Consider the following 27,162-nt stretch of genomic DNA (forward strand, 5'->3'; position numbering starts at 1 on the left):
CCCTCCCTGCTTAAAATGCAATACCTTTAGCCATCACCTGAAGACACCCTGAATTGGCCGGCTTGCCTGGTACTTAGAAAAATACTACTGAGAACCCCCCCTCCCAACAAGATTGTGTAAATTAATCCATCCTGGGTGCTACCTCCCTGCTTTAAATGCAAAAGGAATACCTCTGGTCATCACCAGAAGACACCCTGAATTGGCCGGCTTGCCTGGTACTTAGAAAAATACTACTGAGAAGACCCTCCACCAACAAGATTGTGTAAATTAATCCATCCTGGGTGCTCCCTCCCTGCTTTAAATGCAAAAGGAATACCTCCGGCCATCACCTGAAGACAGCCTGAATAGGCCAGCTTGTCTGGTACTTAGAAAAATACTGCTGAGAACCCCCCCCCCCCAACAAGATTGTGTAAATGTATGTTGCTTAACACTAATTAAATGTAGACTTGATGTACTATCTATAAAGTTAATCTGCCCTCCCATTTGTGCGTTCTAGCAGCCTACCGCAGACCGTTTTCCCTCTCCCCCTCCTGTTATCACTACCCTAGAATATATTTAAACCTAAGACTAGTCCAACAATCCCTGCTGTTTATCTCCTTCTACCATTAGGTGGCAGCATCTACCAATATAAATCCTAGATATTCTTTAAAATCCCAACAAGTTTTATTTTTTCACAAACAGTTGGTTATGAGTTAATATCCTTAGACTGTACATATCTTCTCCCCCCTGCTAAACCACCTCTGTAAAGGCAGACTTCTTTTTCTGGCTGGAAATATTTAGCTCATACCTTCCAACTACAGCCTTTAAACTGCTCTTTGCTGATACTTTTTCAGCCATACTCACCTCTATTAAGCCCTCCTTCCCTCCTGGAACTGTTCTTCCTACCAACTTTCCACCCCTTTAGTCTCTCCTACCTTCTACCACTGTAGTCCAACCACCTTTCCTCCACCTACCCCCACCCCTATAGCTAGTTTCCTCCTGAAGTTAACTTATATCTCCCACAGACTGTGGTGCCATTTTTAAATCCTGTCCTGAGCATCCACAGCTCCTCTGTGCTGGTCCTGCAGTTTAGCTGCTTGTTTTCGCCTCTTGGTAAGTCTTTTCGGCATATCTGTCTATCATTTGCAAGCCTCTAAGCAACTATTGAGCTAAACTCTGCATTTTATTTGTAACAGTGTTTTAGGGTTATAGATGGCCTTGTGCTGATGGCTATCACTCCAATGCAATGTTTGTAACTGTGCTGTATGGTAATTGTTGGCCTTGTGCTGACGGATTCATTATCTGTGACCTACATGTGTTTTTGACATCTGCAAGCTGCTTTTGGGATGAGTGGGGCTCTTTTCTACACTGACTGATGCTGCATTAATTTTGTATGGGTACAAGGGGCTTGATTGAATACTGCTGGCTTGTCACAACCAGAAACCTGGTGTAATGATGTCCTGTTAAAAGGATGCCAACCATAGTGCATCACTGAATGCTGGATAGCCTCTTAAGGTGGAATAACAATCCCCCTTCAAGTATTCCACTTAAAATCAGGTTTACCAGCCATTTTTCTTTCCATTTGTAATTATAAGGGCTCTGCACAGCTTCTACATGGTATTGGGGATCATTTTGCCCTATATACTGTACTGTTTGACTGCTTGCTTTGTACTGTGTCATTTGCCCTTTGCTTAGGTTAATTACCAACTTAGCAGCTGTAAGCTGCTTTTTGGGATGAGTGGGTCTCTCTTTATGTTGTCGCCAGCTGCTTTACTTTAGTCTGAGTATACAGGGCTCCACTGTTGCACTTTGGTGGCCTAGTCTGTTCTCCAGATGTCCTATTAAAAGGACGCCAATGAACATATGTCATTGAAGGCCTTTATTTCTCTTTCAAGGTGGATAAATGGTCCTACTAGAGCCTTTAGCTTAATTACTGGCTTAGCAGCTATTTTTCTTTTCCATTTGTCTCTATAAGGGCACCGCATGGCTTTTATATTGTTCTGAAAATTGTTTTGAAAACTGCTCAGCACAAGGTATTGCACAGCATGAACATATCATAGTTTACCGTGTTAGTCTGTTGAGCATTATATATTGCACTGTTTAGAGATTTTGTAGTATTACTTTATCATTTACCCCTTGCTTTCTGCTGCTTATATTTGGCTCTACTGCTGTTTAACTCTGTCCTCTCAAATGGACTAGGGTCACTGATAGCATGCTGAACTGCTGAAAAAATGTTTTGTTCTATTTAATGGAGCCTATATTGCCTAACTTGTATTCTTCATAACATAATATCTGCTGCTTTCCATTGTTAATCCCCTAAACCTAATCTTCCTCTACATAACTGCTCTAGCCTCATCTAACCAATGCCTCTCTCTACTACTGTGCTTTGTTAAACCCTCCCTTCTTCTCTAACATCCCTTACCTTCTACTTTTCCCCTCTACATCTGCAATATTAACAAACTCAATGTTGTCTACCTCTCCTCTACAGTAATCCATCCTGGGTGCTCTCTCCCTGCTTTAAATGCAACAGGAAAACCTCCAGCCATCACCTGAAGACACCCTGAATTGGCCAGCTTGCCTGGTACTTAGAAAAATACTACTGAGAAGACCCCTCCCAACAAGACTTGTAAATGTATGTTGCTTAACACTAATTAAATGTAGACTTGATGCACTATCTATAGAGTAAATCTGCCCTCCCATGTGTGCGTTCTAGCAGCCTACCATAGACCGTTTGCCCTCTCCCCCTCCTGTTATCGCTACCCTAGAATATATTTAAACCTAAGACTGGTCCAACTATCCCTGCTGTTTGCTATCTCCTTCTACCATTAGGTGGCATTATCTACCAATATAAATCCTGGACATTCTTTATAATCCCAACAAGTTTTATTTTTTTCACAAGCAGTTATGAGTTAACATCCTTAGACTGTACATATATTCTCCCCCCTGCTAAACCACCCTCTGTAAAGGTAGCCTTCTTTTTCTGGCTGGAAATATTTAGCTCATACCTTCCAGCTACAGCCTTTAAACTACTCTTTGCTGACACATTTTCAGCCATACTCACCTCTAGTGTTCTTTCCCGCTCTGCTCACCCTACAGGCTCACTCCGCTCCCCTACCCTGCCCCAATTCCTACCTGCCCCAGTACTCCTAGCTTTATTCCTATCTTATCCCACCCTCTCAGCCTATTTACTCAATACCAGCTCCCCCCTCATTACTCCTCCCACCTATAGCCATCCTTCTTAAACTCTGCAATCTGTACTCCACCCAATAATTATAGTCCCCTCCTCTTTCCTTAAATCTCTAGAATACCTTCATCACTTTTTAAACCCTTTCTTCTTCATAGCCTTCTCTATTTTCCTAACCACTTATACCACTCTCTCTTTGCTCCAGCATGCTCTCCTCAAGTTATCACACCCTCCAGTCCCCCAACCTCCTCTTTCTCTTCCTATTTCCCTTATACTATGCTACCTCATATTCCACCTATGCTTGTCTAATACCACCTACAAAGACAACTACCATACAAACCCACCTTCCACCACACTCTTACTCCCATTTCCACTCTATCTCCTCTTCTCTCATTCAGCCCAACCCTCTGCACCTATTCCACCCTAAACTCTTCTCCTGTAAAGTCAAGATACTGTCACCTGCTCCAATCTACAATCTACCAAAATTCATGCCTGGCAGACCAATATGGCTAAAGGATATCTCCTTCAACAACCTAGTCCAAGCTGGTGATATCCATCCTAACCCTGGTCCTACAGCCTTTATTAACAACACTCATCCCTTACCCTCTTCATCCTACCTCAACACCTTAAAGATTTTTACAATTAATGCACAAAGTCTAAACAACAAAGAACACCAATTTCAAGCTTGGTTGAGCCATAACCAACAAGATATCCTAGCCATCTCTGAAACCTGGCTCAAGCCCTTTATCTCCAACTCTGAGATTCTTCCCCCAGGATTTCATTGTCTCAGAAATGACCAACTAAATAAAAAAGGTGGAGGCACTGCCCTAGTCTACTCCAACCTTCTTACTTTAACTCCCCTCCAAATTCCAATTCCTCAATTCCAGAACACCGAACTAATTGCTGGAATTCAAAAACTAAATAAACATAAAAATATCTGCATCATTGCCCTATATATCGCACCTGGTAACAATATCTATACACTTGAAAATATTCTCCTATGGGCCTCTACTGAAATTAACTATGAAACTTATATCCTTAGTGATGTGAATATTGACTGGAATAAAATCAATTGCCACTCTCCCTCCCTATCCATTAACCTCTATAACTTCAATCAAATAATTCTCTCCATCACTCAGTCTAACAAAATAAACCCTCCCGGATCCACTATAGATTGGATCCTAGTCTCAGATCCAAATAAAATAACCAATTCTGGCACAATTCCTGATATCTTTAGCGACCACATCCCAGCCTTCATGCATCGCTCAACTAGTTTCTCCCCACACCAGCATCAGTACATTCAAACTCGTAACCTCAGTAGCTTCAACCCACCTACTTTCTCAAATACTTTCAAACAAATGAACTTGCAAATTATAAACATCCTTCCTCTTAACAAGGCTATAGAATACTTCAACTCTGTCTTCCTTGATACTTTAAACTCACTAGCCCCACTAAGAAACAAAAGGATAAAAACTAAAACTGCTCCTTGACTATCCAAGGAGACAAAACAGATTATGCACCACAGAGACAAACTATGGAAGCTTTACCAAAACAATAAACTGGACAATACCTTGCTCCAATATAAACTGCTCCGCAACCTTGCAAAATAACTAATCACCAAAGACAAAAAATCCTACTATATCAAACTTCAGTCCAATAACCATAAAAACCCCCCAAAATTCTGAAACTCAGCAAACTCACACCTCAATCCAGGCTCCAAGAATAATTCCTGTCCTGACCCAAGTAAATCTGATCTTGAACTAGGCTTTGAATTTAACTCATTTTTCATAGACACTATTACTACCCTCACCAAGACATTTCCCAATAATAACCCAACTGCTCTACACTCTCCCCCTTCTAACTCACCTCATCTGTTTGAACTCAAACCTATTTCCACTAACTTTATAAAAAAAACTTTTGTCCAAACTTAAACCTTGCTCTAACGCTCCCGACAATATTCCCTCTTCCTTCCTAAAATGTGCTGCTGATGGCATTGCACTCCCAATTAGCATCATTATCAACTGATCCATAGAAGAATCATACGTCCCCAAACTCTGGCGCTCAGCTTATAGTCCTCCTTTCATAAAGGAGGCAAAAATACCAGCATCTCAAACTTTCGCCCCCATTGCTTTGCTCTCACCAATTTCCAAAATCCTAGAAAAATGCATCCACCTCCAACTTATGCCTTTCCTGACCCAAAACAATCTTCTCACTCCTACCCAGCATGGCTTCCGTCCAGACCATAGCACAATAACCGCTCTACTCTCTTTCCTAGAAACTGTCATCTATCAAACTTTAATCTCTCACATAATGCTTTATCCTGGTTCTCCAGCTATCTATCAGACAGATCACAGGCAGTCAAATGGAAGAAATCCATCTCTTCCTTCCTACCTACCCCAAGTGGCATACCACAGGGATCCATCCTTGGGCCAATGCTTTTTAACATCTACATCAATAACTTTCACACTACTATTCCTGATGCTAACATCATTCAATATGCAGACGATTCAACCTTAGTCTGCTCTGCCTCAAACTTCTCTGAATTGCTGACTGGATGTGCCAAAACCACCTCTCTCTCAATGCAAATAAATCAAAGATTCTACTATTTCCTCCCACAAAGACCCTCTCCTATGATAAAAACAACTTCAAAGTCTATAGTCAAACCAACTCACCTATAGAAGTAGTCCCCTCTGTCAAATTACTTGGCGTTATTGTAGATGAACACCTCAAGTTTGATATTCATAGTCAACAAAATATTAAGAAAACCCACCAAAAGCTAGGTATGCTCTATAGGAATAATCACTTTCTCTCCAACTCTACCAGGCAAACTCTGGCCTCGACTTATCTTCTTCCTTCCTTATTATATGGAGCCCCTCTCCTAACCAACCTATCCTCCTCTATCACCTCTAAACTAGAAAACTGCTACAACAAAATCTCTAAATTTGCCTCTAAATCTAAAAATACCACCCATCACTGCCTAACCCTACAATGCCTGAATTGGCTTGAACTCCCAAACTATCTAGACTATCTCCAACTCACTACTGCACAGTCTCATATTTCACCCAATAAAATGTCCCACTCTAACTAATATCCTTCCCCCTTATACACCCAACAGAGCTCTCAGATCTGAAAATCAGAACTTAATTACTATCCATAAACCTAAACATCCTGCTGGCCAACTTCTCCTATCTTTCTCACTAGGCAAAAAATGGAATTCCCCTCCCTCCACACTAAGAACCATACCAAACTAAGAAAACTTCAAAACCCAACTATTCAAACACCTGTCCACTAAATGGAAATTTACCTGCCTTCACCCAACCTAATCCAAGGGGGTTCTCGCTCTGGTTCCCAAGCTCTACAACTCTCATAGTTATCTTCCTATGAGCCTATCTAAGCTCTCAACAATTTCTATAGCTTCTCTCTAAGCTCTCACCTCCTACAGCTACCTCACACATCCCAACCTTGTAAATTTTGTAAATAGCATTCTACTGTTGATGTGTGTATGTAAAGTGTATTTACATTTTCTTAAAAGGTTTGTATGTAAACTGTTTCCATACCTAACCCATATCTTCTTCTTTCGACTTTTCCCAGTTAGGGGTCGCCACAGTGGATCACCTGTCTGCTCATGATTGGCAGTGGAGTTTTACAGTGTCGAGTTGCCAGCCAGGTGCCCAACCTTCCACAGGAGGCACACATACACACACACACACACACACACACACACACACACACACACACACACACACACACACACACACCTATGGCCAGTTTAGAGTGTCCAATCCACCTGAAGCATGTCTTTGGGATGTGGGAGGAAACTGGAGCACCCGGAGGAACCCACGCGACCACAGGGAGGACATGCAGACTCCACACAGAAGACACGCCAGCCGAGGATTGAACCGGAGAACCTCTTGCTGTGAGGTGACAATGCTAACCACTGCACCACCGTGGCCGCCCCCACACCTAACCCATATCTGTTTTCCTCAAATGAAACTGTGTGATCCCTACCTTCAAGCTTAATGAATTTGTTAACTATGCATGATATTGAATGCATTTATGAGTAACTATTCTACATAAGATCTTTAATATTAGCTATCATTTGTATCTAAATTGTATAATGCATCTTGGAGCTTTTCTCCCTGGACCTCCACTGAAATGGGTCAATTCGGCCCAGTGGACTTCCCCGGTAATCAAACTGCAAATAAATAAATAAATAAAAATCTTTGTTTATACACCATAATATAGAGCATCTGCTCCATCTGGCGGAGGCATGCATGAGTGGTGCTCTCCACAACCTCATTCACCAAGCCTGATATCTCCTGCTGGGTAACAAAATCCCCACCTCTATCAATATTCCTGGAGGGTACCAATTCACCAGCTGTTGTGGTAAGGCTACCTTATATCGAGGACCCTAGTAGTGCAGCGGCAGTATTGCCAGGTTGGGTCCCAGATGTATAGGGTGTCAGTGCAGGAGCTGTTGGGAGATGGGCAGGCTGAGCCACAGTGTTTGGCCTACCTCCCTGTCTTATAAAGAATTTTGAGACTTTTCAGAAACTGTGACATCAAAACATTGTGACCACACATTTAAAAAGAAAAAGAAAAAAACAGAGATAAGGGTTGGGATAAGAGAAAAATTTAGATAATTAATACCATCATATGTGACATGCAATAAATTAGTACAATATTAACAATTTATTTTTACTTTTATACTTTTTAACAACTGCAGACTATAACTGATGATTTCACCAAATAATCCTTGCAATATGCATATATTGCACGTGTGCTTGATCAAATAATATGGATTAAGTTAACAGCATAGCATGTATGCCACCTCTGTTGAAATTATTATGTAATATTTTAAATGATTTTACTATATGTTTGTTACTTAAGGCATTTGAACCCACAACGTCTGACTACAGTATTACAATTGACTCCTACAGTTGGCTTGTGCTACAGACTGAAGCATGCATGCTTAATTTTCTACCACTGTATAGAAGAACAATACTTTAGATAAAAATAATATAATATTGTGCTGCATAAATACCCCGCTCTTCCCTCAGTCTTTCTAAATGCTCATCATAGGCTTCTCTGTTCACTTTTATAGACTAGGTGGCTGTAGAAAGAAAAAGAGAGAATAAGAGAAAAACATTATGCATACCAGTCTTGCCTATGTGCAACTTTCAGTCTAATTTAAATTCTCTTTATCTGTATACTTATACAACAGTGGGATGTCAGCAGCCCTAAACTCATTCAGCCACTGGTTGAGAGTATCCCATTTGTTCCTTTTGAGATCATTAAAGTGGTGCCTGCACTGCTCTCCAGTGTGTAGAATCAAGTCTCACTAGAGACAGCCTTGGCCAGATTATTCGAAGCCTTAAGATTTCTACTGAGAACTGGTAAAATCCTCTTGCAGAAGCTTTCTACTGTGGCACTTTACAAGGAGTCTAATAAAAATTCTGGACTCCTCCACACCCAATCTTTGAGCCCTAAATTTGTCATCTTCCCTTCTACATCCAGACATGTCCACTCAGGGCAAACAGCAATAGTTAAGAGTGTTTTCCCACCAATTCATGTTGTTGCATTCAATGCTAGTATGCAAACCTGAACAACCATGCCAACCAAGTATGCACAATGTTAAGCAGAGAGCAACAGTGCCAAACAGAGAGGAAAGCAGTTTATGAACTAAGATGGTTAATGTGACAATTTGCGTTAGTTTTTGGTTTGGATGCTGCTGTACATGTTAGTTGATTTAACTTTGTAGACGTGTTTTGGGGTATAAATTATATGACCTGACGCATTTTTGTATGTCTTTACACACTGATAAAATTCATTTGTACAATGTGAGATTCAAACCTAAGCAACATAAAACATATTCTTCCACACAGATGATTTTCCATCCTTGCCACAGAAGAAGTGCTAGTCAGACATCCACATTAATTATATATAAATACCATGGCAGAGTGAGGGGTTAACCATATATGTGTGAGACCTGACAAGGTCTAGTTTATACATTCATGCATGTATGAGTATCACTGAAGTCTGAAGTACATCCAGAAAAGACAATTATAATTACAGAAACATAATTGTCAGTATACCCTCAGTCACACATTAATTCTTATGGACTCCAGTGCTATACATACTTGTTGTTATTTATAATTATGTTTACATTATTTTATATTTTATAAAGTTGAGTAGACATGCATTACTCTGACTCTGCAATTGTGTAATTGTACAACCATGATTGTACTGATACCCACAGTTGCAATGTAATTATCTCTGATATCCTGTGTATGTTCAATGCACATGCTATAGATATTTATTCCTATGTGTAAGTATTTTTATACTGTTCACTTTTATTTTAAGTAAACTGAAACATCAGTAAGATAGGTTTGAGCTCACCTAGATTAGAACCCAGGCTCACCTATATTATAACCCTTAACTTATAACTGCTGCCACAGGAACAACTAGGCAGCAGCTGTATATTTTCACATTCATTACTCTGTTTGTATGCTGACTGCTATGCAATATTGCTTAGTGTGTTTCCCTTTGGCAAAACATATAAGATACAATGTAGCCATTTTGAAATTGTGTACTGTCTGCTTCCTGTCTGCAGGTTTTCTAGACCTACAGGTATTATAGAAGATTGCTGACCATCTCACAACATTGCTTACCAGGTTTGAACGATGCCAAGCAAAAATGCAACAATGTATCCATTTTGAAATTGACTACTGTCTGCTTCCTATCTGCAGGTGTTCCATCTGCTTCTTGTATGGGCTATTAGACCATGTTTGCACAAAGGTAAGAGATGAGTAAATATGACAGGCAAAGCTCATCTTGTTTTATCATTCTGACAGTGCTTATTAGGTTTCATCCTTAAAAGACAAATTTGGGACTTGAACCATGATCTAGAGATAGCATACACTGTGTGTGTGGTTCATCATGTTTACCAGATGTGCTACAAATACCTGATTCGCAGCTGTAATTTCTGCAGTCATTATCATACAAGTAGTTTAACATTAAATTTCATGTATTTAACCATTTCACCATGTTTGTGCTAAGTCAGGCACTGCACACATACTAATATTTAAAAAAGCATAAACAATAGTACAAATTAATGTTTAGTACACATTACATATTTTTATACAAGTCTGGATTTAAACTGTCACACCAGTGAATCTACAAAATACAGTAAGGGTCTCTTATTCTGCTTTTCCACAGAAACAGATTGGCAGCAGGAATGCAAATCATTGTGCATACAAGCAAGTCCCATTTCATCCACAGTATTAACAAGACATATTTAACACTTATCCACTCTTAGTTATTTGTACTTATGTTAATGCAGGTTTAGTGCAATGACTGATCACACAGTCATTTATGAGTATTGTCTGCACCAATGAAACTCTGTCTTCTGTTTGTATTAAGTTCATTCTTCTCTTATCTGAGCAGTAATCTCAGGCATGCAGTCTATGAGACATTTTGTATCATTGTCCTTAAAATGTATGAGAATATGAAATGACAATAATATGCAGTTTTCAACAAAGGCAGGGGAGTTTGGATATTAGTAAACAGAAAATGAGAAATGTGCGTGGCTCACTTCCATTAAAAACCTTTGTATAATTACTTGTCCATTTTGTAAGTGTAACCTGGGTGCATGCCCACTGAGGCAAGGTAGTCTGAATTGTTTTTGTATTTTCCTTTTCCCTACCAGTAATAATTCACAGTTGCAATCCATTAACAACTAACAATGAAGCAGTGCCTGCACTATGTTTACACTTGATACATGTAACCAAAAGTTTGGGATTCAGAAATTCTAATGAATTCATACCTCATTTGCATATTCATATGCTCACAGACTTGAATCTACACTATAAAAGGTAACTGTGTAGCTAGGGAGCCTGAAGGTGAGGAGAGTTGTATATCTGGACAACACAGAAGATTGCTATTACTTTGGATTTATCTCTATAGAAGACTATTGATACTGATAAGGTATGACTGAATTTTTCAATTACATACTAGATTTGCTCATATTACTAGAAAGGTGTATATATATATATATATATATATATATATATATATATATATATATATATATGCATTAGTATATGCAACTTTGATCTGTATGCACGTCTTAGAAGTTTACTGATGGCACATGCATTTTTCTCATGGCATGTTACTTTCTCAGATACACAGTCTTATTACCTTTCATCACAAGTGTTATTGTTACAACTGTTTCTCATTCATTCTTCTGTGTCATTTCAGTGAAATGTAAATGTCATATATTGCCAATAATACAGGGGTGCCCACTGACACCTCTAGGGGAGTGTTGACCACAGGTAGAGGTGACTGGCAATTGTAAAAAATTATTTTTCTGTGGTAAATGTGTACACATTTTATGAGAATTTGTTTGAAAGCACTTGTAGCAACTGAATGATGTGTTATTCGTGCGTGGTACAAACTGTCATTTGCCTTTTCTTTTGGGGGTGGGTGAACCAAGTTCCATTTGTGTGTTGCCACAACTGAAAAGTTTTTTTAAAGAGGTTTGCTCTTGCTAGTCCTTGTTTTGGATGAAGACTTTGTTCATGTGTGACTGTGATATGTTACAACCACACAACCTTTTATACTTTAATACCTGAAGTTTTGGGTTTCTCCAGTGGATAATATTTATTTTAATACCTAAAGTTTTGGGTTTTTCCAGTGGATAATATAGAAAAAAATAATAATAGGTGTGTGTGTATGTGTATATATATATATATATATATATATATATATATATATATATATATATATATATATATTTATTTTTAAACCAGGACTTTTATTTATATGATATTTATGTGTAGAATTCTTCTGTTTTGTTTTCTGTCACCTAAGATTATGGCACTCAAGTGTCCCAGTGCTGCATCTCCCCCATTCAGTGACCTGAGAATGATGTAATTGTCCAATCATTTAGGCGACATGGTGCCTTTCTCTTTGAGAGATGACATGGGGATATGTCCGGCAGAATGCAGATTTGGAGCCAGATGGTAAACAATGCCAATGCCATGAGGGGGCACAGCAGGTGATATGATAGGTGCATCATCAGCCCGGAGGAAAGAAGCTGCAGTGGACTGCGGACAGCTGGCTACAGGTGGGGGGTGGTCCCGCTACACAGCCACTACTTATGCCAAGTGAAAAGTTCCTGTCCACTGTCAGGGATCCAAAGAACTTAGTGGAAAGTGCACAACAGCATGTGATTCATGTTGGTGTTGCTGTTTCAGGAAGGACCAGTATGTCCCAGGAAGAGCTTCTAGCTAAGCTTATATGTTTCAGTTTTTAACAATTTCCTGTATAGAAAATATTGAAAGTAATAGTTAAGTTGGTTTAATAAAATTATTTTTGGGGAACCTATTTATAAATTGATGCAGTTAACAACACATTCTGGTTCACTACACATGGGCTTGCGGTGGATGCACCAGCCACATTTATGTTAAAAGTAAAAGGCAAAAAATTGGTCTCACCTGTGTTACTGGTATTGTGATAATGGTGTCCTTACCATTTGCTTACCTTGCTTCCTAGCAAGTGTGGAGTCATCCGCACATGTTAAGCCAAACAATTTTATTTGAGTACTGATGTGCATTTGAAGGAAATATACATTCATCCGTATGTGTGAGGTGTGTGTCAGAGTGCATGTGTATTGCTGCACTGTCTGTGATTTTGACACCAGTGTTAGTTTATTAGCATATATTAAATTGTAATAGTGTAAGTATTAGTTTCTTTCCTCTGTTTGTTCCTTATTATCACAGGTGATCCTGACAGTGGAAGTGTAGGACTCTTACCACCAAATGTCAGAGTATTGGCAGACTCTGATGATGATGGTGCCCAAACACAGGCACAGTCGGGGGGGTGCAGATGTTGAATCTGCCACTGAGGTTGACATTCAGTCAACCCCTGTATTTCCAACAGACACAGCCAGTAGACCTATGCATACCTATTCTGGTGACCCCTCAGATACTGGACAGTTGGAAGGTGAGATACTTGATCAGGATAGTGTCTACTGTGGCTTCAGTGCCAGTTGACTCTGGCTGTAGCCAAAGCATCGGGGAGGTGCCACAGAGGAGGGTTGTTAGGTGTGCTCAGAGGAGGCCTGCTGTCTAACCTTCACCTGATCTTAGTGTGTCTTTCTGTGGCACTCAATATATGCTTAGGGCCAACATGGAGGCACACTCATGTTCCAATAGGGCGTTTGAGGAAATTATTAGGGTTGAACACAGGCTGACATGCATGACTGCCTCAACCACATTGGCAGTTCAATGGATCAGATGAATGACATGTTGGAATGGGTGGTGTCTGTGATGGAATGTCTGCTGGGAGGGGAACAGCATCCAAGTGGATGTAGGTCAGCAACATCATCTGATGTTAGCCAATATGGCTATGCCCAATTATGCTCCAGTAGTGGCACTACTTCTATTGCTCCATCAGTGGCTGAGGTGTCCACACCCAGATGTCGTAGGCCTGATGAGGGTCATGGTCCTGGTCATGTGGAAAGCTTATCCAGCAGACATCAGTCATGTTCAGGTAGCAGCAGTGCACCCACAAAAAAAAAAAAAAAAAAAAAAAAAAAATATATATATATATATATATATATATATATATATATATATATATATATATATATATTTATGTATATATACTTGTTTCCCACCTTTCATAGCTAGTATAGTCCAGTTTTCAGGTTAGTGCTGAATTCAGGGATGTGTTACACATCTCTGTGTTTGCCCATTCCTAACTTGGATAGAAGGACGTTTCTCTGTTCACCTGTGAGAGAGGGGAGCTTTGAGCAGCCTATCTGTCACTGGAGGAGTGGTTTCAGCCCAGAAATTAGTAGTTTATTGGCCATTTTGGGCTAATTTCTATCTCTTTCATTTCCCTGCTATAAATACCATATTTGCCCAGTTTTGCACGCTGGGCAGCACTGGTTAGCTAGGGTAAAACAATTCCCAGCTCCACAAAGTCTCATCTTCAATTTTTCCCTTGGAACTAGACAAACTTTCAACTTAAGCACTCAAGCCATTCATTTCTCAGCCCAGCAGTCACTCAAAACTTATAGCAAGCACTTATAAACCCTAGCACTAGACCCTCCTGTACTGTACAGAAGGGCAAGGCTTTCTATTCAACCTTACCAGCCATCCAGTAAAACAGTTCACTGTACCTATCCAGGCATGTCCAAAGGGCAGTTTCAGGTGTACTCTCCAGTCCAACTGGTGAATCTGGGAATTTTGGTGCAATGTTACAACTGCCTCATGTACACAGACAACTCCCTCCTCCTACCACCAAACACTAATACATGTGAGAGATGCAGTTATACAGCCAAACTAGAGGCTAAGCTCTCTCAACCCAAGACTGGATCAGACAGTCAAGAGGAGAAGGGAAATACTTGCATCACACCACCAGCCTTACATAGACCTATTAAACCAGCACCGGCAAAAAACACACATAAATACATGGAGACATACTCGGTGGCTCTAAATAAAAATCTGCAAAACCAACAGAGACCTCCAAAGCAAACATCCAAGCAACCTCCACCCCCCAACACAAACCATGAAATACATACTTCACAAAACCAGTGTGCCATGCAATCACAACCCTTAAGGCAAAATAAAATACCCAACATACTAGTAATAGGTGACTCTATAGTCAGGCACACTGATGTCCCACTCACTAGGCTGAATAACGAGAAGGTTACTGCTAGCTGCCTGTCAGGTGCCAGGATCCGCCACATAACACAAGCACTTAGGTCACTCCAGAACAAGTACAAATATGACTCTGTCATTGTCCATGTTGGTGTGAATGACCTGAGCCGTACCTCCCTGGACTACATGAAAAGAGACATGGAAGAGCTCTCTGATCACGTAGCCCAGTCCGGTATTACCCTGACCCTGAGTAGCATCCTGCCCTCACCAGGAATGATACCACGGTATAAAAAAAAAATCTCGATTTCAGCAATTGCCTAAGTTTCTGGTGTCATTCAAAGGGGATCCAGTGTCTGTCCGCCTGGGATGACATGCTTGACAAGCCACGCTGCTTCGCTAGAGACGGCTTGCACCTGTCACCCTCAGGCATTTGAATACTTGCCAAGGCTCTTGCCACCCCCATAGTGCCTTTTTAGGCAAGGCTCAAAAGACAAACTCACCACCGTAAATAGCACAAGTAATAAAAAACTGAGGGTAATGCTGCTCAATGCCAGAAGTCTAAATCTCAGAATGTACGCACTCGAGGCACTCCTCAGTATGGAGAAAATCGATATATGTGCAGTAACAGAAACCTGGTTTAAGGCTCCAGAGAGCACCCCAGCACTACCAGGCTACAAATCATACCATACATTTCAGCCACAAAACCCGGACCAAAATACAAAAGGCGGGGCATATCCATATTCATCAAGGATACCCACACCTCCAGGTTAATGGCACAGTATGATGCTTCAGAGATCTTCCATGTGCAACTAACAATGGGCAAAACTGCAATTCAAATTATAGCTTGCTAGAGATCACCCACCATGTCTCAGGACCCCCATTCCACGTTTCTGGAAACACTCGGAAACATGAAGGTCCTACCAAACACCCTAATATTGGTGATTTCAATTACCCAAACATTAACTGGGAGAACTACTCTAGTACTAACTCCCTTGCCCAACTTTTCCTAGAATTTAAAAAATCAAACACCCTGGTTCTACTGGTCAACACTCCCACCAGAGGTGACAACATATTGGACCTGGTCATCACCAACATGGGCGACCAGTGTTCCACACCAGAGTTCAACCCCTAGCTGGTTAGATCTGACCATAAACAAATCACTTTGGATATCCATATTCCGCCCCCACCCCTGGACAAGAAAGCCACCGTGAAAAACTTTTCAAAAGCAAACTCCACATTACTTAAGACCGCGGTGGAAAGTTTCAAAGCCCCCATGCTGAAGGATAGCATTGTACAAGCTGCAAAATCCTTTACTAATGCATTCTACAGGCAGCTACAAGAATGCATGGATCATGCCTTCCCAAGCAAAACCAAGACTCACTCCTCCAAGAAAAGGAAACCAGTCTGGTGGACTCCTGTCATAAACAAGCTATACAATAGAAGGAGGAAACTAGTACAGAAAAGAGTAAAATCCCAAGAAGGGAAGACATCCCTTATCAGTATCAGCAAGAAACTACGATCCCTCATAAAATCATCCAAGGTGAGCTTTGAAAGAAAACTTGCCCAGGACTCCAAAGATAACTACAAGGCAATCTTTAGCCATGTCAAGAATCTAAGTGGCAATGTTCAGATCTGCTCGGAGTTAGTGCAGAATGGCAAAAAATACACTGAACCGACCGATATCACCAACATCCTGGCAGACAGGTTCAGTGCAAACTTCACCCCCCCCCCCTCACCCTCAAACGGGCCCATAACCATACCAGAAGAATGTAGAGCCCCTGAAATCACAGACACTCAGGTTAAAACAGCCATCTCCAAAGGCAAAAATACAGCATCAATGGGACCGGACGGTGTCCCAGACTGCGTCCTACACAAGCTCAAAAATGAACTAACCCCTCACCTAAACACACTGTTCAAACTCATCCTCTCCACAGGTTACATACCCATAGAGTTGCAAACAGCAACGGTTATTCTGCTCCACAAAGGTGGAGCCACAACAGACCCCGGGAACTATTGCCCTATAAGCCTGACTAGCTTGGTCTGCAAGGCTATGGAGTGCATCTTCATGGAACTCATTAACAGAGACACTGGGAACCTCCAAACACTGGACCCTACCCAGTTTGGCTTTGTTAAGGGCAGATCATGTCTCCTAAACCTGGTGGACTTCTTTGAGACAGTTACGAAGGCTATAGACGAGGGAAAGTTGGTACACACAGCCTACCTAGACCTCGCTAAGGCCTTCGACACCATTCCCCATTCTGGTATTAAAGGCATGCTCACCAACCTGAACATAAACCCCTACGTCACAAGATGGGTTGCCAACTGGCTCATGGACAGAACCCTCATGGTGAGAGTTGCAGGAGTTAGGTCCGACTCTAAACCGGTTACAAGTGGCGTTCCCCAGAGCTTAGTCCTAGGTCACCTCCTGTTTGGCATATACTTGTCAGAGGTACAGGCAAGCACAGGAGGACTATGGCTGATCAAGTTCACAGACAACTGCAAACTAGGGGCTATAATTGACTCTCCAGCTGACACAGACATCCTCCAAAAGGGTCTTACTGAGATGGATACCTGGTGTCAAAATCATGGCCTCAAGCTAAATGTCAAAAAGTGCATAGTCATCCCCTTTGGAAAAAACAAAGTACCCACAAACTACCACATAGGTGGTAGTCCCCTAAATATGGAAGACGTAATAAGGGATCTGGGGACACAAGTAGATAGTAATCTCACCTTTGATAATCACATTGTTAAAGTGGTTAGAAAATCTTTCTACATGGCCCCCCTAATCACAAAAGGGTTCTCATCCAGATCAAAAGAGGTCATTGTGCCCCTCTACTCATCACTCATCAGACTCATCTTAGAGTACAATGCCCCATTTGGGTTGACCTTGCCAGTGATGGTGGGATGTGTGACCCTTCCCCTTGGTGTTCCTGCTGAAGCTGTTCTCTCAGGATAATATTGTGAAGCATGGCACAGGTGTTGAAAATTTCAGTATATGTACGGGGGTTGTACTGCAGAGCTCCACCAGTTGTATCTAGTCACCAGAACTGTGACTTAAGCATCCCAAATACATGGCCTGTGAGATTTCTTCTTTGAGCATGTGCCTTATTATAGCATTCTTCAGTTGGTGTGTGTGCATTTCTGATGTGCATCATCAGTCACGGTTCGAGTGCATAACCTACATCCCCCAGTAAATCACTGTGTGGGATATCCCCTCTAGAAAACATCTGATACTCTGATACAGTTGAGAGTTGTGCCAGATATGTGAGTCGTGGTAACTGCCCTCATTGCCAGCACAAACATTTAGGATGGTTCCCTTAGCATTATACACAACCTGGCAGTTAATGGAGTGGAAGCACTTTCTTTTTATGTACACCCTTCCCTGTTCCTTGGGTGATGCTTTAATTTCAATGTGTGTACAGTCTATGGCACCCACGACTTCAGGGTAGTGTACTACAGGGTAGAACTCCTGCATAGTTGTGGCTCAGTCCTCAGGTGTACGAGGAAAATATATGTAGTCACTGGCATGTTGAATCATTGCAATCAGGTATTGATGTAGGATCCTGGATGATGATGCCTGTGATACCTCCAGCATGTCCTCTGTTGATCTCTGGAAGGTTCCTGTAGCTAATATTCTAAGTGCTACATATACCTTAGTCTCCACCGGTATTGGTTCCCTTCGGTTTGCCCTTGCTCTCAGTTGAGGACGACAAAGGTTGCAGAGTCCCTGTAGTGTATCTCTATCCACCCTGTAGTACTTTACAATTTCTACCTCATGCAGCTTGTGAAAAGTGAAATGGGGTATAAACACCCTTCTCCTTCTTGGCCTTGGTCTATTAGCAAGGAGCAGTAGCATAGACTTCGACCTGTTGCACATATGCATAAATAAGAGCAACAGTAGTCCCTAATATTGTTTCCATGTAAACTAGTTTCCATGGCTCTATTCCAACCAGTTTTGGAATTTGCAGAGAAAACCAGCACTGAATCTACATGATTGCTTTATAATTTTTGAATAGCTCCTCCATCGTGGATTGGTTAAGCGGCATACAAATCAGCTGCTTATGCTGTAATTAGCATGCCATGATGTTTACTGTGCTTGTGTGGTTCTACACATTGTGTACAGCCACTTAATGAATACAAAATCATGCACTATCATGTGCACATGATGGTGTGACATGCACATGGTTTTAGCAGACCATGTAAACTTTAGTGAATCCAGACAGTTATTTTATATGGCATATGTAGGTATGGCACATTAAAGTGATACATGTAATATGGATAAGTCATCCATACTTGATCAAAAATGGATCTGGAAGAGGTGCACACAGACAATTACCATTCTTGTTTGTGTATGGGAGATGGAGCTGTAGCAGAAGGGAGTCCCTTAAAAGTAAGAATTTACTGAGGGAGGGAGAGGAGATGACTCTGGATAATGAACAACTGCTTTACAATTATGGGAAATAGGGATGCAAGGGAACAGTGTACTATGAATTTAAATGAAATTATGCAGAACTGTGATGGTGTGTTTATGGGCAATTGGTAGCTGTATTAGTGATATTGGGGATTCCGTGGTCATAGGCAGCAAACAGCTCTATTAGTAGTAGAAGATAGGAAGGAAATGACAATCATATACATTGATCAAGCATATTAATAGGGTCTGTATTAGAACACCGAACATTTGAAATGTCGAGTGTTCTAATATCGACCCATTTTCAGTGAACACTGAAAATATCGAAGAAACAGGAAACCAAATTTTTTCCTAGGGAAAGAATTTGGTTGTCCATTTCTGTTGCTTTGGTATTGGAAAGTTGCGGGTTGGGGTCAGGTAAGTGTGCGAGTGTGTGGACATGTGGGTTAGGGCATGTTAGGTGAGTTAGGGTTAGGGCGTGGGTCAGGTAAGTGTGTGATTGTGTAGATGTGTGGGTTAGGGCGGGTTAGGTAGGTTAGGGTTAGGGCACGGGTGAGGTAACTGTGCGATAGTGACGGACCTTAGGTTAGGGTTTGGGTTAAGGTAAGTGGATAGTTAGTGGTATATGTATAGTTTAGTGTAGTGTTAGGTGTAAGAGTTTAGGTGTATGTGTGTGGATTGCTGTTTGCTTGGTGTGCTTGTGTTGTGTGTATGTGGTTTGGAACGTTCCGAATTTCCGATGTTTTTTTTTTTTCGATTACTATGGTTCAATATTAGAACACTCGACGTTTTGAATGTTTGGTGTTCTAATATAGACCCTATTAATGCTTTTGGGATCAGGCATGATAAACCATGAGAAAATAAACTGAAAATGCAATGTCTAAAGTGGATCCCTGACACTCGACATCCTATAATTTGCAAGGTTGCTGTAATGTGACAGTTATGCAAGACTGTTCATTAATGCCATCAGTACTTATTGTGGTTGATGGAACCTTGCAGTACTCTTAGTAGAAGTCACCACCATGCCACCACAACAAATTTACAAATCATGTATGCAGGTACCACTGTGAGATGAGACCTATTGGCAGATCTGTATCATATCATGGTGACCTCTACTTAAAAGCTTTTAACATTCGGCAAAACAAATAAAAAACAAAAATATAGCAGCAGAAAGTACCTAAAAGGTTTTTAAAGCTATTAGCTGATTAGATACGTGCCTTACTTCTGCCCATGATTTATGTGTAGCAGTTGGTATGCATTAACTTTTAAAGCTGTTAGGCAGTTCTAACTGACTCACTTTTTTTAAGCTATTATTACATTGGCGTAGCTAAAGCTTCCCATGTATTATAAATATGTATGTTTGTAAGTAGTATAATAGACATTCATTAATGCATTTTTAAATGAAATCAAGAAATTTACTTTCAGAGTGAAGTTCTTAAAAACTGTGTATGAAACACCATAATAAACTTGCTATGATGGACAACCCATTCATAATCTTGGTTATTAATAGTCACCAGTCTTGCATTATATTTTACCAGTGAAGTAGGTAAACATTTTCTTATCTGTTTCTGACTCTCCCTATTGTCCCACAAACTTCCCCCACTGATTTAGGGTTCCTAACCTCTTTGTTTGTTAGTCAACTTCCAGTAGTCACTGTCCACACACCTCATACGGTACCTGAACTAGAGGTTTTAAATCTTGATTACTACAGGCTGCTATTTCAAGTCATTATCAATCAAGTCAGTTTTCTGAGACTCATCAGATTTTTAATAAAGAACATTTTTGATTTGACTGCAGTATCCTGTCCCTGTAAGTCTCGTACTTGGAAGGGAGTCTGAGAAATCTGGGTCATCAAGAGGAAAGCACACATGATACAGAATAAAGAAGGGCAAGAGAGTGCAAGTGAGATGACAGAAGGTTCAGTAAATGTTAAAGCCCCACAGTTGTCTTTAATGATAATGACTAGAAGCAACAACATGGAGTAGTCAAGATTTAAAAGCTTTAATAAACTTTAACAAGATTTAAAACCTTTGGTTCAGGTATGGGATGATCTGTGTGGATATGGATGGGGACACGTAAATTATTGTCTCACTCATTCTGGGAGGGAGAAACGGTGGGGATTCTACCCACTGACTGGGGTAGTATTATACTCATATGGCAGAGTGCTATTGATTTTGACATAGAGGATAGGGTTACCACCTGTCACACTTTGCGAGGGACAGTCCCTCTTGGGCAGTTGTGTCCTGCAAAAAAAAAAAAATTGAAAAAATGGCAAATGTCCTGAGATTTTTAGGACAAAACAATTTCCTACATTTTCGTTAATAGTTGCATAAAACAGTTATTTTGTATCTGAAACACCTAAATGTTATAAGAAACATAATAAGCAACTAAAATGCTACAAGAATAAGCTTTTATTTAGACAAAAAAGTGAAGTTCTGTCCTTTGTACTGGCTGTGGGTAGGTTTTGCCCTGCAAAATCTGACGTTTCTACAAAGAGTGTCCCACTTTGGGCATTTGAAAAGGTGGCAACCCTAAAGGAGGAGCTGTAATTAATTGGTTGACATAATGGTTAAGGTGTTTACCTTACAGGCACAAGGTGCAAGGCCTGATTCTTGCATACAGTAATTGGCTAGGTTTAAAATGGTCCATAAAGACAGTTAGCCTAGTACTAATCTATGAGCCTATAATTGTGGCAATGTGCAAAATATTAGACTATCCACTCAGTTAGGACAAAACAAAAAAAGTTGTGACATACAGGACAGGGTATGTACTGCTTTCAATCTGCTCTGCATTTTCCCACCCTGCCAACTGCTGCAGTAGTCCCTGCACCAGGAGTAGTGTGGGGACTCTAATTTAGTAGTGACTGTAGCAACAGTGAGCATTTGATGGCTAGATGTAAGGTGCACAAAGGTGAAAAAAGATTTATAGTCTTGTAGACTAGTGTACTGATGAAAAGAGTTACTCATGGTAAAAGGTAACCGGCCAGCCTCTCTCTTTGTGCAATAATGATATTGCTTCTGGGGTGCCAAATATCATATCTACAGATACATGCCATGAAAGCCTGTGAAGGTTCCCTGCCTATGTCGATCCAATAATGGGCAGTACATATTCTAGTGTTGGGATTAATATTTGTTTTCTAAGGGTTTTTTTCATGTTCTGTATCAGAATATTGCTCAATTTGTAATGCATGAATCCAAAATTTAACTTTATTAATTATTGCCTTAGGAATGTCAGTAGTGATGGTGCAGCCTGGATTTGGTCAGACACAAATTTTAGTACACATACATATTTCCAGTATGCTTACATCTTGGCCAGTGACATTAGAGTTTCCTTTGTTTGTACCAAAGCTTTGCTGGGTGTCAAACTGCACTGATGTTTGTCTTAGCCAGACTTTTAATACTCATTTGGTTCAGAACCTGACAAATTAAATTAAGTTGCTGATAGGAGATTTATTGATCATAACTGGAAAACTTTCTGAAGCTCAGATAATCATGTTAACTTTTTACGCAAATAAATAATGCTAAAGCAAGTAACCACTGAGCTGTACTAGTGCTAGTATCTTTGTTCACAATGCAGTAATTTATGTAAATACTTGCACAAAAATGACAACTATAGTCGTTATCGAGATGCAAATGTTGGCAATAATGTAATTTGAATATATATGCTGGTATGAAATGTAATTCAGAAGCTAATCTGTTTTGTAAATGCTCTTTTGAAAAGTTGCTGCTGGCAATTACACTGAGTGATGGCTGAAACTAGTCTTTGGATCATCTCACTTTCTAGGTTAACATGGTTAAACAAACAAGCAAATAATCAGAGGACTGAGTAATGAGGTACTCGAGATCTACATGTTGAATAGATGAGACTAATTCTGTTCTCTCAATGCCCAGAAGTATATGCTACACAGACAACTGGAGAATCAAATTGTTGACAATGGACTTAGGATCAAAGGATCGTAGGATATACAAGGCAAATCAGACCAGAGGTCATATGCACCTAACCAAAACCCAGCCTCAGGCCCTATCCACCACTGCAGGAATAGTGATGCCTATAAGTTCTGGTGTAAATTTAGGGGACCCATCCAACTGTTCAGGCTCTGTTGGATGGATGACAGGGAATCACACTGCTGGACATTTTGGGGAACTCTATTCCAGAGTATGTGGAAGCAGTGGGTAATAGGTTGTAGTGAACCTATCTCTATCTCTTTCATTTTTTGTTGAAGGTTTAGATCTCTGCTTCTGGTACTGTCTGAGCAATTTGAGTTGTCAAAGACAAGGGAGTTGAGAATAATTGGATTCCTAAGGGCCTAGAAAGCTAGCCACAGGTCTCCCCTCAAGAGTCTGACAGTGAGTATAGGGACAAGGACTCCATTCTCTTCTGGTAGCCAAGGTTTTTAATACCACAAATTATTTTTGTTAGGAACTTCAATGTTTTTTTTTAAGTTTTTTTAGTATATCTAAGCAGATACATGCTATAGGGTACATTATATCCAATAACAGGTCTTACTATGGCATAGGAAAAATGCCTTCCTTGGTTTTAGAAGAGATGCTTTTGGAAATTAATTACAAAATGCAATGTGCCCAGGCTCCTGATCACTGATTCTTATGGTAAAGGGGGGGGGGGGGGTGGTTAATGCAGTAGGATATAGAATGTTTCTGGTTCCTAAAGCGGATGATGCTACATTTCTTGGCCTTTATTTTGAGTCCTTTTTCAGTGTATCGGGAACTGACTTTAGTTAGTTAATTTTGATTGTTTTGGATATATGCATTCGAATGGGATGTAACAACCACATGCAGTTTGCCATCATCAGCAAACTCCTTTTAGCCAGAGATCACAGTTGTCAGTTTAGAGGTCTGAAAAAAGATGATCAACAGGAAGAGAGCCAGCATAAATTCCTAGCAGACACCACTTGGTCACCTTTTCTCTGTCTGAGGAGTTTTTACTCACGCGGGCAGCAAGTGCATTTTGTCCTTAAGTTAGTTGGCTAGTCATCTTACCACACAAAGTAATTTAATTGTATTACTTATTTATTTGATTTTATTTACTGGGAAGGTCTTTCTAGGAAATTAAATGCCATTTGCAGCACAGACCCAAGGGGAAAGCTCCAAAACAAGATTAGGTTCATAGGTTCATATGTAAGTACTAGGCTAATGGCTCTGGAGCTTTTACAAGCCCAAACCATAGAAATGTCCTAGCATCATGCTGCCTGATGTTAGTTGCCAGTGCCTCTATCATGTAGAGCCACTGGAGTGGTCCCTGGGGTGAAATTTCTATTACCCATCCACTCATCAAGATTTCCCTTGAAGACAGACAGTGAGGTGCTCTGCTTGACATGTATGGGAAGTCTATTCCAGAGCATGGGCCGTCTCTGAGTGAGGAACCTGTCCCCCCAGCATGTTCTCTTGATTGTGGTAATAAGGTTGAGGTCTCTGGAGCATGTGGTGTGGAGGGATTGGGATTTCTCTAGATGTAGCATTTCTAACAGAGCAGGTCAGACATGGCTTTGTAAGTCAAGCAGAGATCGCCTCTAAGTAGGCGATATGAGACAGAGAATAGCTGGAGTCTTTTGAGTTTGTCCATGTAAGACATGTGTTTAATGCATAGGATCCTCTTTGTGAGGTACTTTTGTAGCCTCTCCAGCTATTGCAGTGGTCTAGTGAGGTACATGCCAAATGGGGCATTAAACTCGATGATTGGCCTAATGAGGGAAGAGTAGAGAGAGACAATGACCTCTTACTTCCTGGATGCAAAACCCTTGGTAATTAGATGTGCCACATTGAAGGACTTTCTGACCACAGTGGCAATGTGGTGGTCAAACTAGAAGTTGCTGTCAACCTGTGTACCCAGATCTCTTATAAGGCCTTCAGTGTTCAGTGAGCTCCCATTGATGTGGTATTAGTGGGAACTGAGTTTTTACCAAAGGGGATGAAGATGCATGTTTTTGGCACCAAGCTTTAGGCTATGATCTTGATACCAGTCATTGGTCTCAGTGAAGCCTTTCTGTAGGATGTTTACTTCACTTGGAGAGTTAATAATGGCTCCCAGCTTGCAGTCGTCTGTGAACTTAGTCAGCCAGTGTCCCTTTGTGTTGGCCTGGACTTCTGAGAAGTAGATGTCGAACAGGAGAGGACCCAAGGCCGACACTGTGGGACTTCACTTGTGACTGGTTGGCAGTCTGACTTGGAGTTCACTACTTTCACACTGTGTGTTCTATCTGTCAGCCAATTTGCAACCCATCTAGTGATATAGGGGTCAATGCCTAGTTTGGTAAATTTATCAATAATTCCCAAGTGAGGAATGGTATCAAAGGCCTTGGCCAGACTGAGGTAGGCTGCATGCACTGCCTTACCTTCATCCACAACCCTGGTGACTGACTCAAAGAAGTCAACCAGGTTGATCAGCCATGATCTCCCTTTCATAAAGTCAAACTGCATGGGGTCCAGAGTTTGGAGATTCCCTATAGCTTTTTTAATCATGTCCATGATGATGCACTCCAGAGCTTTACATATCAGACTAATCAGGCTAATGTTCTGTAGTCACTCCCCCTTTATGGAGAGGGATGACTGTAGCAGTGCGCCATTCGGTAGGAACAAAGCCTGAGGTGAGGCTGTGACTAAACAGGGTGCAGAGATGTTGTGCCAGTTCACTTTGTAGTTCATGTAGAACACAGCCAGGGATATTATCAGGTCCCATGGAAGCTGTATTCTTGGCCTTGGACAATGCAGCTTTAACCTGTGCTGCAGTAATGCTGGGTGGACGGCATTTTTCCAGTATTGTGATTGGTCCTTTAGGGGTGAGAGAGGGGTAAAGTTGGCACTGAATCTGCCGGCCAGTATGTTGGCAATATCTGTTGGCTCAGTATAGTAGGTACCATTGTGCAGTAACTCAGAGCAAATCTGGGTATTGCCGTGGAGGTTCTTGATATAACTATAGAAGGCTTTATGATTGTTTTCAGTGTCTGCCGCAATTCTACGTTCATAGCTCATTTTAGAGGATTTGATGAGGGATCACAACTTTTTGTTGAGGCTAATAAGGAAGTTTTTCCAGTCTTGGGACTTCACCTTTTTCTGAAACAGTTTATTCCTTCTGTTGTTGAGTTTATTAATGGAGGGGACCACCAGACTGGCTTCCTTTTACTGGAGGAGATCATCTTGGTTCTGTTGGGAATGGCTAGTTCCATGCATTTATGTACATATTTGTACAGTGCATTGGTGTATGATTCGGCAGTCATGCATCTATTTTCCATTGACATGGGTGCCATTAGCCATCTCTGTTTTTAGGAGTCCAAAGTCTGCTTTGGAGAAGTTTTTCAAGGTGGTTACCTTTGTGGGGGTGTGGGTGCTGTGGTGAGATGTGGATTTCCATGGTGATTAGCTTATGATCGAAATAGAAATGCATTTTTGACAATTCAAAAAAAAAATAGTCAAGAAACATAATTTGCAAAGTGCTGGATATCTGTGCTGTCATCTGTGAAGTTATGTCGGGCTGAAGGGTAGTGGTGGGTGTACCTCTCTGTACTGTTGATAATTCATTTTTCAGCAACAAGATATGCAAACAGCTGATTGTTAATAAATTATAACCTGCAACAAAAAAAAAAAAAGAGAGAGAGAGAAAGAGTGGGGAGAGGCAAACAATAGAGATAATTAGATGCATAGCATGTTACAGTTCTATATTTTTAAATAAGCTTGGTTTGTCAATGCATTAACAATTATGATAATTTTCTATTGCACACCTTTGCCATATTCATATATGATGGAAAGGCATTTATGTGTCAAAAATAAACAGATTTCATTGCTAAGCTATAAGCAACAGCAGCCTTTATTTCACTATGATGCATAGGAAACATGCATTCCAATGTAATAATTACAATTACCATAATTTACTTCTTCATGACATATTGATGTTAACAATTTAAAAATACT

The sequence above is a fragment of the Protopterus annectens genome, chromosome 3.part1 (assembly GCF_019279795.1).
Source record: "Protopterus annectens isolate FY-2018-M chromosome 3.part1, PAN1.0, whole genome shotgun sequence".
Taxonomy (NCBI): Eukaryota; Metazoa; Chordata; order Ceratodontiformes; family Protopteridae; genus Protopterus; species Protopterus annectens.